Source organism: Rhinopithecus bieti, unplaced genomic scaffold (genome assembly GCF_001698545.2).
Source record: "Rhinopithecus bieti isolate Rb0 unplaced genomic scaffold, ASM169854v2 scaffold_26298, whole genome shotgun sequence".
Classification (NCBI taxonomy): Eukaryota; Metazoa; Chordata; class Mammalia; order Primates; family Cercopithecidae; genus Rhinopithecus; species Rhinopithecus bieti.
The window spans coordinates 476631-488623 of NW_016811735.1; the positions used below are offsets into that span (position 1 = coordinate 476631).

At 45.9% G+C, this 11993-nt stretch overlaps 1 protein-coding gene and 1 long non-coding RNA gene across 2 annotated transcripts in view; one reads left to right on the top strand and one right to left on the bottom strand.

Moving 5' to 3' along the window:
* HOMER2 (homer scaffold protein 2) overlaps positions 1 to 11993 on the bottom strand; it is a 147299-nt gene that overhangs the window by 110464 nt on the left and 24842 nt on the right. The window lies entirely within an intron of this gene.
* On the top strand, positions 1106 to 11013 carry LOC108543989 (uncharacterized). Its single transcript, XR_001889718.1, has 5 exons — positions 1106 to 1201; positions 1324 to 1419; positions 6954 to 7094; positions 8391 to 8472; positions 10529 to 11013. It is a non-coding gene; the product is annotated as an uncharacterized LOC108543989 (long non-coding RNA).

Here is an 11993-nt window from a genome sequence, read left to right on the forward strand (position 1 = left end):
TAAAATAAAAATAAAAAAGAGACAGGCCGGGCGCGATGGCGCACGCCTGTAACCCCATCACTTTGGAAGACCGACGTGGGTGGATCATTTGCAGTCAGGAGTTCGCAACCAGCCTGGCCAACATGGTGAAACCCCGCCTCTATTAAAAATACAAAAATTGGCCGGGCGCGGTGGCTCACGCCTGTAATCCCAGCACTTTGGGAGGCCAAGGCGGGCAAATCACGAGATCAGGAGATCGAGCCCATCCTGGCTAACACGGTGAAACCCCGTCTCTACTAAAATACAAAAAAAAAAAAAAAAAAAAAAAAAAAAAAAAATTAGCCGGGCGTGGTGACGGGTGCCTGTAGTACCAGCTACTCGGGAGGCTGAGGCACAAGAATCGCGTGAACCCAGGAGGCAGAGGTTGCAGGGAGCCGAGATTATGCCACTGCACTCCAGCCTGGGTGACAGAGTGATATTTCATCTCAAAAAAAAAAAAAGGAAAAAACAAGTCAAGGGACAAGCGGATAGAGCACAGGCACACTCTGCCTTCACCTCTCTTGGGACCACAGCTGTCACCTAACCTCCAACTCTCCTTACAGGGGCACCAGCCCCCTTCTCATCTGTGCTTCCCACTGTGGTCAGTAATTTCTCAAGTACAAATCTGATCATGTTGCTCTGTAATATCCTTAAGTGGCTTTCTTCCCACCATTCTTGGGATGAAAACCCAGATAATGAACATGGTCCTACAAGGCCCTGCCCCTCCAGCCTCCACTGTCCTTTCTAGCCTTTCCTCCTCCCACTCTCTGCCTTGCTTCCTACACTCCAGCTAGCAGGCCATCCTTCCTGCTCTAGGGCCTTTGCACATGCTATTCTGTTTGGGAAGATTTTTCTCCTCTCCTGTCTCAGTAACCCCAACTGTGTCTTGCCTTGTTAATTCCTACTCATTCTTCAGACCTCAGTTAAAACTGTCACTTTCTTTGGAAGCTTTACCCAATACCCTGGGTGGGACATAATTTTTCTTCATTGCACTTGTTTGTATTATATAGTTGGGAAATCACTCAGCTGCATCTGCAAACTCTTATGAAGCCGTATCTTTTTGCTCATCATTGTATCCCCAGTGCCTACAAGTGTGCCTGAAGATCCTCCACAAGTATGTGCTGAATGAATGAATAAGCATCAGACCATAGACCACAAAACTGGCCAGGGTCTATGAGCACAGGTGAGTCTGTGTACAGCTTAGGCTGATGAACTCTTGATCCTAGAGGAAGTTTATCTACCACAAGCTGAATTCCAAAGACCAGGGCTGAGCCAGGGTACTTGAAGGGAAGGTGTTTCTTGCAGGGTCAAGTCAGCAGCAGAATGAATAGCAGGAGCCACCCAGCTGGAGTAGGGGTACCAGAAGATAGAGCCCCAATGTGGAGGGGCCAAACGCTGAACGTGAGTTTCCTTTTGCTCCACTGATGGAAAGGGCACACCCCCATTACCTTGGCAAGATGCAACGAGGCAAACCCGGTGGGTGGTGAATCACTGTGTCCACTTCGCGTGGCAATGCTGGAGGTGTGAGCCTACATGAGGTTAAATACTCCTGATTAAAGTGACTGTCACTGTGGGATAAAGGCTGTCACCCTGAGATGAGAGAAAAGAGTGGATCAGAAAAGATTTGGAAATGGATACCCCTCCTTTCTCCAACTTATGGCTGCCATCCATGTGGGGAGTGGCCTCCACTCCTCTCCTTCAACCCCACCAACTCCAGGCACAGGTCGGGTCCTGCTTCTTGGGAGCTTTTTCAGATCATTCCAGTTCTCAATCTAATTTTCTGGGGCAGTCCTTTCTGGCAGTATTTCATCATCAAGGAATCCTTCCTCGAGAGGGGCCACTTGATTTCCCTATCAGCGTCCCTCCATGGAAGCCAATATAGTCACCCTTTTTCTGTGGAAACTCCTATCTCCGTGGTCTCCATGGCTCAGTAGTGAAGGGAGATGATTGGTGAGGTCTGTCCTTTCAAGAAGCTCAAAGTGAAGGGGAGAGAGATTCTGTGCTGGCTGGAGGTTGAGGCAAGACTGAGGAGGGTCTTTGTAGGCCAAGGGACTTAAATATCCTTTTAGGCTGAGCAAGAGGAGCCAGTGAAGGGGGCTGGGGGTGTCAGTGGGGGGCAAGGTCAAAGATATGAGCAAGAGGGATGGTCCTGGAGAAAGCGGGAGAGGATGGATCCAGGCTCAGCGGGAGGAGTTAACCTTGGAGAAGGTAGAAGCTATTGTCCCAGGGAAGGCGAGAGAGGTTACGGGAACTCTTGCCTGGTGCACTGCTTTTTCCTAAAGGAAGCAAGGACACCTACTGAGCATGCATGAGAGGGAGGAGATGGGACAGAAGCCAAATTTGAAACAACACTGTTAGGAAAATACAAACTGGTATTTGGATAGATCTTTGGTTGGGAATGAGCAGGGCAGCAATGCCCGCAGAAGTCCAGCCCAGGAGGACAGACCTTGACCAGCATAAGCTCAGGGACTCAGAATGTTTGCTATTCTGTGCAGACAGCAGAGGCTTCCAAAATCTGATTGCCAGGCAAGGGCAGTTGGTCTGAGGAACATTCTACAGTCTAACCCAGGCAGATCAGATAACTGTGGGTAGCTCATCAGAGAGGAGAGTATATCCAAGCCTGGGGAACTAAGGAAACAGGCAGCAGCTCCATGCGTACCCTTCCTCTTCTTTATTGCTCACAAATTCTCCTGAGCATCCTGAGCAGGGAAGCACTGTGTCTAATACGGTAACATTCCACAGCTCTGGGCTCTTGAGTCTCAAAAGCTAGCTCCCAGGCTCCCGGAGAAATGGCTGCTTCTAGGTCTGGGATGGGGAAAATACAAGATGAGCATCTTGTGGTACTGGAAAGTAAGGAAGTACTCAAAAAAACAAAAGGATGGGGCATGTGGAAGGGACACAGGAGCCAACTGGAAGAGCTCCCAATGGGCAAAACTGGAACAATTTGAGCAACAAAAGTGAATCATGTTGTGTAAGATTATAGCCCAAAATATAAAATAAGTATACATGAATTCATACTGATATAAATTATTGAATAAGTAAATAAGTGGAGAAGAGACAATCTTTCTTATGGTAGATGTTCCCTCCTCCAGGAGGTAGAGTTTAATGCCACCACCACCATCACCCTGTCCCCACTTCCACTTGAGGGTGGGCTGGTCTTAGTGTCTTAGTGATTTGCTTTCAAAGAATATAGTATGGAGGCCCAGTGCGGTGGGTCACGCCTGTAATCCCAGCACTTTGGGAGGCTGAGGCGAGTGGATCACCTGAGGTCAGGAGTTCGAGATCAGCCTGGCCAACATGGCGAAACCCTGTCTCTACTAAAAATACAAAAATTAGCTGGGCATGATGGCAGGTGCCTGTAGTTACTCAGGAGGCTGAGGTAGAAGAATTGTTTGAACTTGGGAGACGGAGGTTGCAGTGAGCCAAGATTGCACCACTGCACTCCAGCCTAGGGGATAGAGTGAGACTCTGTCTCCAAAAAAAGAATATAGTATGGAAGGGAAAAATAGGAACTTTACAGTGGAAAAACTTGGCAGATACTACCTTACAAGTAATGAAAATTAGCATCACCAGTGATGTCCCATTGATATCATGTATCCCCCTACTAGGGTGTGATGAGAAGGGCACTTCACCTATGTGACATTTTTTCCCAAAACCCATAACTCCAGTTTAATCATGAGAAACACATCAGGCAAACCCAAATTGAGAGATGTTCTGCAAAAGACCTGACCAATACTCCTCAAAACTGTTCAAGGTCATCAAAGCCAAGAAAAGACTAAGAAACCACTACAGACCAGAGGAGACTAAGGAGATATAACAACTAAATGTAGTGCAGGATCCTGGATCAGATCCCGGAACATAAAGAAGAAAAACGGGTGAAATCCAAATAATCTGGAGTTTAGTTAATAGTTACGTGCCAGCATTGGTTCCTTAGTTATGACAAATGTGCCATGGAAATGTACGATGTTCATAGGGGAAGCTGGGTAGGGATATATGAGAACTCTCTGTATTACCTTGGCAACTTTTCTCTAAATCTAAAATTATTCCAAGATTAAGTTTGTAAAAAATAGGGCTGGGTGCGGTGGCTCACACCTGTAATCCCAGCACTTTGGGAGGCCGAGGTGGGCGGATCAGGAGGTCAGGAGATCGAGACAATTCTGGCCAACATGGTGAAACCCTGTCTTGACTAAAAATACAAAAATTAGCCAGGCGTAGTGGCGCACACCTGTAGTCCCAGCTACTCAGGAGGCTGAGGCACAAGAATCACTTGAACCCAGGAGGTGGAGGTTGCAGTGAGCCAAGATCGTGCCACTGCACTCCAGCCTGGTGAAAGAGCAAGACTCTATCTCACACACACAAAAAAAGGTTGTAAAAAATAAAATAATCAGCAATATCAGAAAAGTAAGCTTGTAGACCACTGAACAAATCATTCATCAGGTAATATCTGAGGATTCTGAAGTGTTCAAATAACTTCAAAGGCAAGCCACTGAAATCAAAGTTTTTCATTTATTTTATTTTATTTTTGATCATTATTATTTTTTTGAGACAGAGTCTCACTCTGCTCATCCAGGCTAGAGTGCAGTGGCAGTGGCGTGATCTTGGCTCACTGCAACTCCCACTTCCCAGATTCAAGTGATTCTCTTGCCTCAGCCTCCCCAGTAGCTGGGACTGCAGGTGCATGCCACCACACCCGGCTTTTTTTTTTTTTTTTTTTTTGTATTTTTGGTAGAGACAGGGTTTCACCATGTTTTGATCTCCCAAACTCGTGATCCACCCGCCTCGGCCTCCCAAAGTGCTGGGATTACAGGCATGAGCCACCACGCCCGGCCTGTATTTTTACTTTCAACAGCAAAATTAGGTTCACCATGTACACGCATAATGTTATTATTAGTGTGCTCAGATTTCTGGTATGGCTGGTCCAGGGACTTCAAACATTTTTTTTTTCTTCTAACAATAAAAGGTCAGTTCTTTCAATTGCATATGAAACAAATGTCTTATTAAAGCCATTAATTAAAGGGATAACTGTCGGGTATTATGCAGCTATTAGATTATATTTGTGAAGCTTGTAGAGTAATATAGAAACATATTTATTCTTTCAATAAATGTTGATTACCTGCTATGTATCTGGCACTGTGTTGGGCATTAGGGATAAAGTGCTCAGCAAAACAGACAAGTCCTTCTGTCATAGGACTGTAAGATTGTGTTAATGGTATTAATCAAATAAACACACAAATATATAAACTACTATCTGTGTGAATAGGAGACCTAATTTAGGTTGCGGAGGGTGGTCAGGAATGGCCTGAAGAGACATTTAAAAAGACGCTTGATGGCTGGGTGTGGTGGCTCGTGCCTGTAGTCCCAGCACTTTGGGAGGCCAAGGCAGGCAGATCACTCGAGGCCAGGAGTTCAAGACCAGCCTGGCCAACATGGCAAAACCCCATCTCTACTAAAAATACAAAATCTAGCCAGGCATGGTGGTACACGCCTGTAATCCCAGCTACTTAGGAGGCTGAGGCAGGAGAATCACTTGAACCCAGGAGGCAGAGGTTGCAGTGAGCTGAGATTGCACCACTGCACTCCAGCCTGGGCGACAGAGCGAGACTCCATCTAAAAAAAAAAAAAAAGAAAAGGCTTGAAGACAAAGAGGCATCAGTCAAGGGGAGCATGAGGGGAGGGTCCCAAGCAGAGGAACCTGAAAAGGCCCTGAGGTGGTAGAGAATCAGGCTGTTTTGAAGAGCTGGGAGAAGGCCAGTGTGGTTAGAGTACAGTGAGCTTAGCAAAGCATGGGTGAAGTATGCAGGGCCCTTTGGCTGGATTAAGGATTTGCAATTTATTCAAATGCAGTGAGAACCCACTGATGGGTTGGGGAATGCCATGATCTGGTTTATATTGTTAAAAGATCATTCACTCCTGGGAGAAGAGGGGATAAGAAGAGGACAAGAGTAAAACATGGAGACTGATTAAGAAGCTCTAGACAAAAGATAAGGGTGGAGATGAAGGGAAGTGGATTACAGATTATAGATGTTTTAGAGGTAGACTCAACAGGACTTGGTGGATGAGATGTGTATTAGGATATAAAGTTAAGTTTGTAAAATAATCCGAATTACAGCTGTGCTTATAATTATGTAAAATTAGAATATATGGACAAGGCCTGGAGTATAGAAAATGAAAAATTTTATTAGGATGGCAGAAGGAATATAGGGTAAAGGCATCAGTATTGGACTCAGACCTGCATTAAGTCCTGGCTGTACCACTGACTATCTGTGACCATGGGCAAGTTTTTAACTTCTCTGAGCCTCAGTGTTCTCATCTACAAAGTGGGGATATCTCTTTGGACTGTTAAGAAGAGTGAATGAGGCCAGGTGTGGTGGCACACACGTGTAATCCCAGCACTTTGGGAGGATAAGCTGGGTGGATCACCTGAGGTCAGGAGTTCAGGACCAGCCTGACCAACATGGTGAAACCCTGTCTCTACTGAAAATATAAAAATTAGCTGAGCATGAGGCACATGCCTGTAATCTCAGCTACTCAGGAGGCTGAGGCAGGAGAATCACTTAAACCCAGGAGGCAGAGGTTGCAGTGAGCCAAGATATAGCATTACTGCACTCTAGCATAGGTAACAGAAGTAAGACTCCGACTCCAAAAAAAAAAAAAGAAGAGTGAATGAGATCATATCTGTAAAGTGCTTAGCTCAGTCCCTAGTATAGTACATCTTAAATACATTACAGGTATTATTATTATTATTACTGGCTATAATGGTGGAACTAAGGTGACATTTTCATTTATTGTGTCTGAATTAATATGGTGTAAATGGATCTTATATAATCAACATTTTAAATTTTAGTAGAGTCATTTTCAGGATTCTGAAACTGCACCCACCATGGAAACAGCTTGTGTACTTCCTGCCAGGTAACACTTTGCCAATCTATATCCAGAGCCCTCCATAGATTCAGGACCCCTCTACCGGGCACTTAAGGATCAGAGAAGACTATTATAAGATGACACCAGATCAGTGTGGGACCACCAGCCCTAGTTCCTGCTGTTTCCAATCAGGCCAAGGGCCTGCCCTTAGGAAGGTGAGCTATAAACTATTTCCAACAGTCCCATCTGTCCTCTGCCTCTCCCATCCAGGGCTCTCCTAAGTCTATGTGTCCTGGATGCCTCCAGAGATTTTGATAGCATCTACCCATTTATTTATTTATTTATTTATTTATTTATTTATTTATTTATTTATTGAGACAGAGTCTCACACTGTTGCCCAGGCTGGAGTACAGTGGTACGAGCTCCACTCACTGCAACCTCTGCCTCCTGGGTTCAAGTGATTCTCCTGCCTCAACCTCCCAAGTAGCTGGGATTAGAGGCATGCACCACCATGCCCAGCTAATTTTTTGTATTTTTAGTAGAGACAGGGTTTCACCATGTTGGTCAGGCTAGTCTTGAACTACTGACCTCGTGATCCATCTGCCTTGGCCGCCCAAAGTGCTGGGATTATAGGTGTGAGCCACCGTGCCCAGCCTACCCATTTATTTAATCTTAACTGAGCACCTATTTTGAGCCAGTCTGTGTCCTTAAACAATAAGCTAAATATAATGTAACTGAGGTATGTATTCAATAAAGTACTTCCTGCAGAAGGCTTCAAAAAGGGGATGTGTGAGTTGGGTCCTCAAGGATGTACAGGAGGGAAGATCATTTCTATGTCCCGCAACGAGACCAGCACATGCTGAGGCACAGGGGCATTAAAGGCCATGACTTATACAGGAAATGACAAGAATGTCCATGTGGTTGGCTCAACAGTGTTATGGGAAGTGGCCAGGAACGAGAGGTAAGTTGGGACCACTCTGTGAAAGACCTCTAGGTCATGTTAGGAGTTTGGACTTGATTCTGAGGCCACAGGGATTTAGTGGAGGTTTTGAAGTAGGAGGGTGGCATGATCAGACTTGTGTCTTAGCTTCCCTGGCAGCAGATGGGAGAAGGTTGTGGAAAGGCAGGCTGGAAGCAGGAGAAGCTTGTCAGGAGGATCTTAGCAAGACTCCAAGATTGGGGAAGGACAGGAAGTGTCTTAATCAGCCCCCAGTGAGGTTGGGAGCCTGACTAGAGAGAAGAGCCAGGGACTCTGGCAATGCAAGGGCCTGGGAAGCTGTAGCTGCTGGGAACAGGGGTGGGGGGTCAGTCAACAAACAATCCAACAACCTTTTTGAGAGGACTTCGGACCTCACTGGCTGCCTCCCAGCAGAATTCAATTCCAAGAGGCAAAAATAGAAATGACCACATGAATAGCCCAGCCAGCTGCAAGTGCCCCCAGGGGCATTCTGATTATGCTGCCCCATGCTCTGAGCTGTCACACTTACTGTCACCTTTACCCCTATCAACAGGTGTCTCCTCCACTAGACTATGATCTTCAAGGACAGGGTCCCTCCCTGGGGTTTTCTTGTTCTGTTTGGGCTCCATCCTCAGGTAAGCTCTCTTCTGGACTCCCATCTCACATTCAAGTCTAGCAAATTCCCAAACAGGTCAAGCCAAAGTCTCCAAACTAAGCCTCACCGTGTCTGACTGCCCTGCCTTGGGGCACAGGCCGATTCCTGAGCCCATCACTGTGGCCAGAGGAATGGAATGTCCTGATTGGCTCATTCTGGGTCACATGCGGCCCTGGGCTGAGGTGTGGAGGCAGCTTCTGACAGAAGGCATGAAGTGGGTGTAGGACTGGGGCAGACACCCAGAGGAAAATCAAGGTAAATAGATTCAGGGTGGTGGCCAAAACATAACACTGCCCACTGTTGGCATATAGTTATATTTGTTTACCATTGGCATGCACAGAGTTGCTGTTGGATAACAGGTAGTTGAAGGCAGAGCACAGTCATTGCAGGTTAAGCAATTCCTGGAGAAGAACTTGAAAGGGCTGGTCTGGAGAGTGGGCACAGTTCTGAGGATCCAAGGCATAGACGGTAGAAATATATGCATTAAACCAGTCATTCTCAACCTTGGCTGAACATTAAAATCACCTCTGGAGACTTGACAAAATACCAGTGCCAGGGCTCCACCTCCAGAAAGAATGATTTAATTGGTCTGGGTGGTCCCAGGCATCGGTAATCCTTTAAACTGATTATGATTCCAATGTGCAGCCAGGGTTGAGAACCACTGCCCAAGTCTCAGTGTTCGAAGAGAAGTAGGTGTGATACCCAGAGCCCCAAGAGTTTAGGAACTGGTGGGAACAAAAAGGAGGACACCCAGCTCACTGGCTGGGCTCACATGAGATTTAGGGTTCCGGCGAAGAACTAAGAAATCCAAAGAATTTGTAAGGCCAGGGAGGTGCAGTACCTCCTGTGAACACATAGCAGAAGGAATTAATTCTGAAGTTGGCTAACTTTCTCTGAGAGAGCCTGGAGTTCTAAGAACTATTTGCCTCCAGTTGGCAGTGGTAGAACGAGAAGGTGCCTGTGTGTATATCTGGAAAGCTGGCATGGTTCAGGTTCAGACGGGTGAGGCTGGAATTGAGAGCCATGCCTCAGGTAGGGTCAGCAACACTAGGGATGAGTTAAGAAAATGGTGGAGTCATATATAGCTGAGGCTTCTAACTGGAGACATTGGGTAGAGGGTGATACCTCTCAAGAGGGAGAGAAGTAGCAGCAGCAAGTCAGAGAAGTGAGATAATTGTGCAATTTTGGACATGCTGAGATGCAGGAATCTGAGGAACAAATAAGAGGAGATGTCCAGTGGGCAGTTAGATATTACAGGTACACAGCTTGGAAGGGAGACTTGGGAGCCATCAGCAAGTCAGTATCTGAACCTGGGAAGTGTGTGTTGAACAGAGGTGGGGCTGAGGGAGACATTGAGGGAATCACCAGGGAGGAAAGTGAGGCTGTGAGGATGAAAGAGTGGCCGTTAGTATCCAAGGGGCCATTCTGTTCTAATATGGATCAATCCCCCGCATGATTTCGCTGAATCAAATATCAACTTTTTAAAAAACGAGATAACTCCTTGCCAGTATACTAAGAGCAAATAAAAACAAACAAAAAGCAATTAATACAAAATAGAAACAAGTGGGTTTTCAATTCAAATGTAGCAAATATTTACTGAACGCCTACTATGCGCCAGCCTAGCCGCAGATGGTGTGGCTGGCATGGTTAGCTTATCAGGCACCTGGCCCCACTCCTATTCTCTTCTTCAGCCCCATCTGGGAGGCCTTGGTAGTTCTGGTTCCTAGAATCTTTGCTTCAGCTGATCCACCAGTTGTTCTATGTGAGGTCTCCTACAAATCTGGGGTCCTCATAGTAAGGAACACCTTTGCGGGAAGCTGCACCTCAGCTGCCCAGCAGGCTTTAGGCTTTGTCTGTTCCACAAAGCCCTGGCCTGTGCTGGGCTCCACGTAAGACCTGGCTTCTGCTCCAAGGTCCACCTCCAGCTCTTTCCCAGCTCCTGTGTAGGGCAGAGATGCCTTATCTGGCTGTTGGCCCCAAATGAGCAGACCAGTGAGATGGCATTTCCAACATCTCTCCAACTGTTCACCCCGCAGGGTCTTCAGGAATTTCCTTTCTGTCACTTCTGAGTTACACCACCACAACAGTTTCCAGCAAGTCACTTGGAATCAAGACAATACTCTTCTACTCACACAAAGCAAGGGGCTGGTTAATCTCTCACAGTCCCCACTTACTAATATAGATTTCCTCTTTCACTATTTTCTTCGGGTTCCTCATCCCCTCATCTATCCAGCAAATGTTTCTCGTGCCCAGGTTGGGGCGAACTATGAGGGTCGCCTCTGTAACAGACCCCTCCTTTTAGAAATTTGCTTTCAACTATATATGACTTATTGTTCTCTTGGCACATGCCATCTCTCCATTTGCCTAATTTTCCAGTCTACTGATTCTTTACCTCCTTCAAAACCATCATGAAAGTTGAGTGTTCAATCTACTTTACTCAAGTATCCCTTTAAATTCCTGTGCTTCACTGGTTTATCACTTTGTAAAATGTCTTCCTCAGTTGGTTATCGGATATACTGTCTCCTAAAGAAGTTTTTTTTTTTTTTTAATTGTGGTAAAATATACATAACAATAAAACTTACCATTTTAATCCTTTTTAAGTGTAGATTTAAGTGGCATTAAGTATATTCACATTATTGTGCAATCCTCACCACTATCCATCTCCCAAACTTTTCCATTATCCCAAACCCACATTTTTGTTTTTGTTTTTTGTTTTTTTTTTTGAGATGGAGTCAGCTAGCCTGGAGTGCAGTGGCGCAGTCTTGGCTCACTGCAACCTCTGCCTCCCTGGCTCAAGCAATTCTCCTGCCTCAGCCTCCCAAGTAGCTGGGACTACAGGTACCTGCCACCAAGCCTGGCTAATTTTTGTGTTTTTAGTAGATATGGGGTTTTATTATGTTGGCCAGGCTGGTCTCAAACCCCTGACCTCAGGTGATCCACCCACCTCGGCCTCCCAAAGTGCTAGGATTACAGATGTGAGCCACTGCACCCAGCCCACACAAACTTTTAAAAAATGTCCAGAGGCTGGGCGCTATGGCTCACGCCTGTAATTGCAACACCGTGGGAGGCTGAGACGGGCAGATCACCTGAAGTCAGGAGTTTGAGACCAGCCTAACCAACATGGCGAAATGCTGTCTTTACTAAAAATATGAAAATTAGCCAGGTTTGGTGGTGTGCACCTACAATCCCAGCTACTCGGGAGGCTGAGGTAGGAGAATTGCTTGAACCCACGAGGTGGAGGTTCAAGCTGGATGTAATGGCGAGACTGCGTCATTACACTCCAGCCTGGGCAAAGAGCGACACTCTGTCTCACAAAAAAAAAAAAAAGTCCAGAAAGTGGGGACATGCTTAGTTCACTTTTTGTTCTTAATTCTGAACATAGTATATGCCTCATACTCTTGGCTAATTAAAGCAGATAAGAGGTTTAATATAAAAGGTACCACAGTGACACCAATATCAGTCCATCAAACTACTACTTTTTTTTTTTTTTTTTTTTTTTTT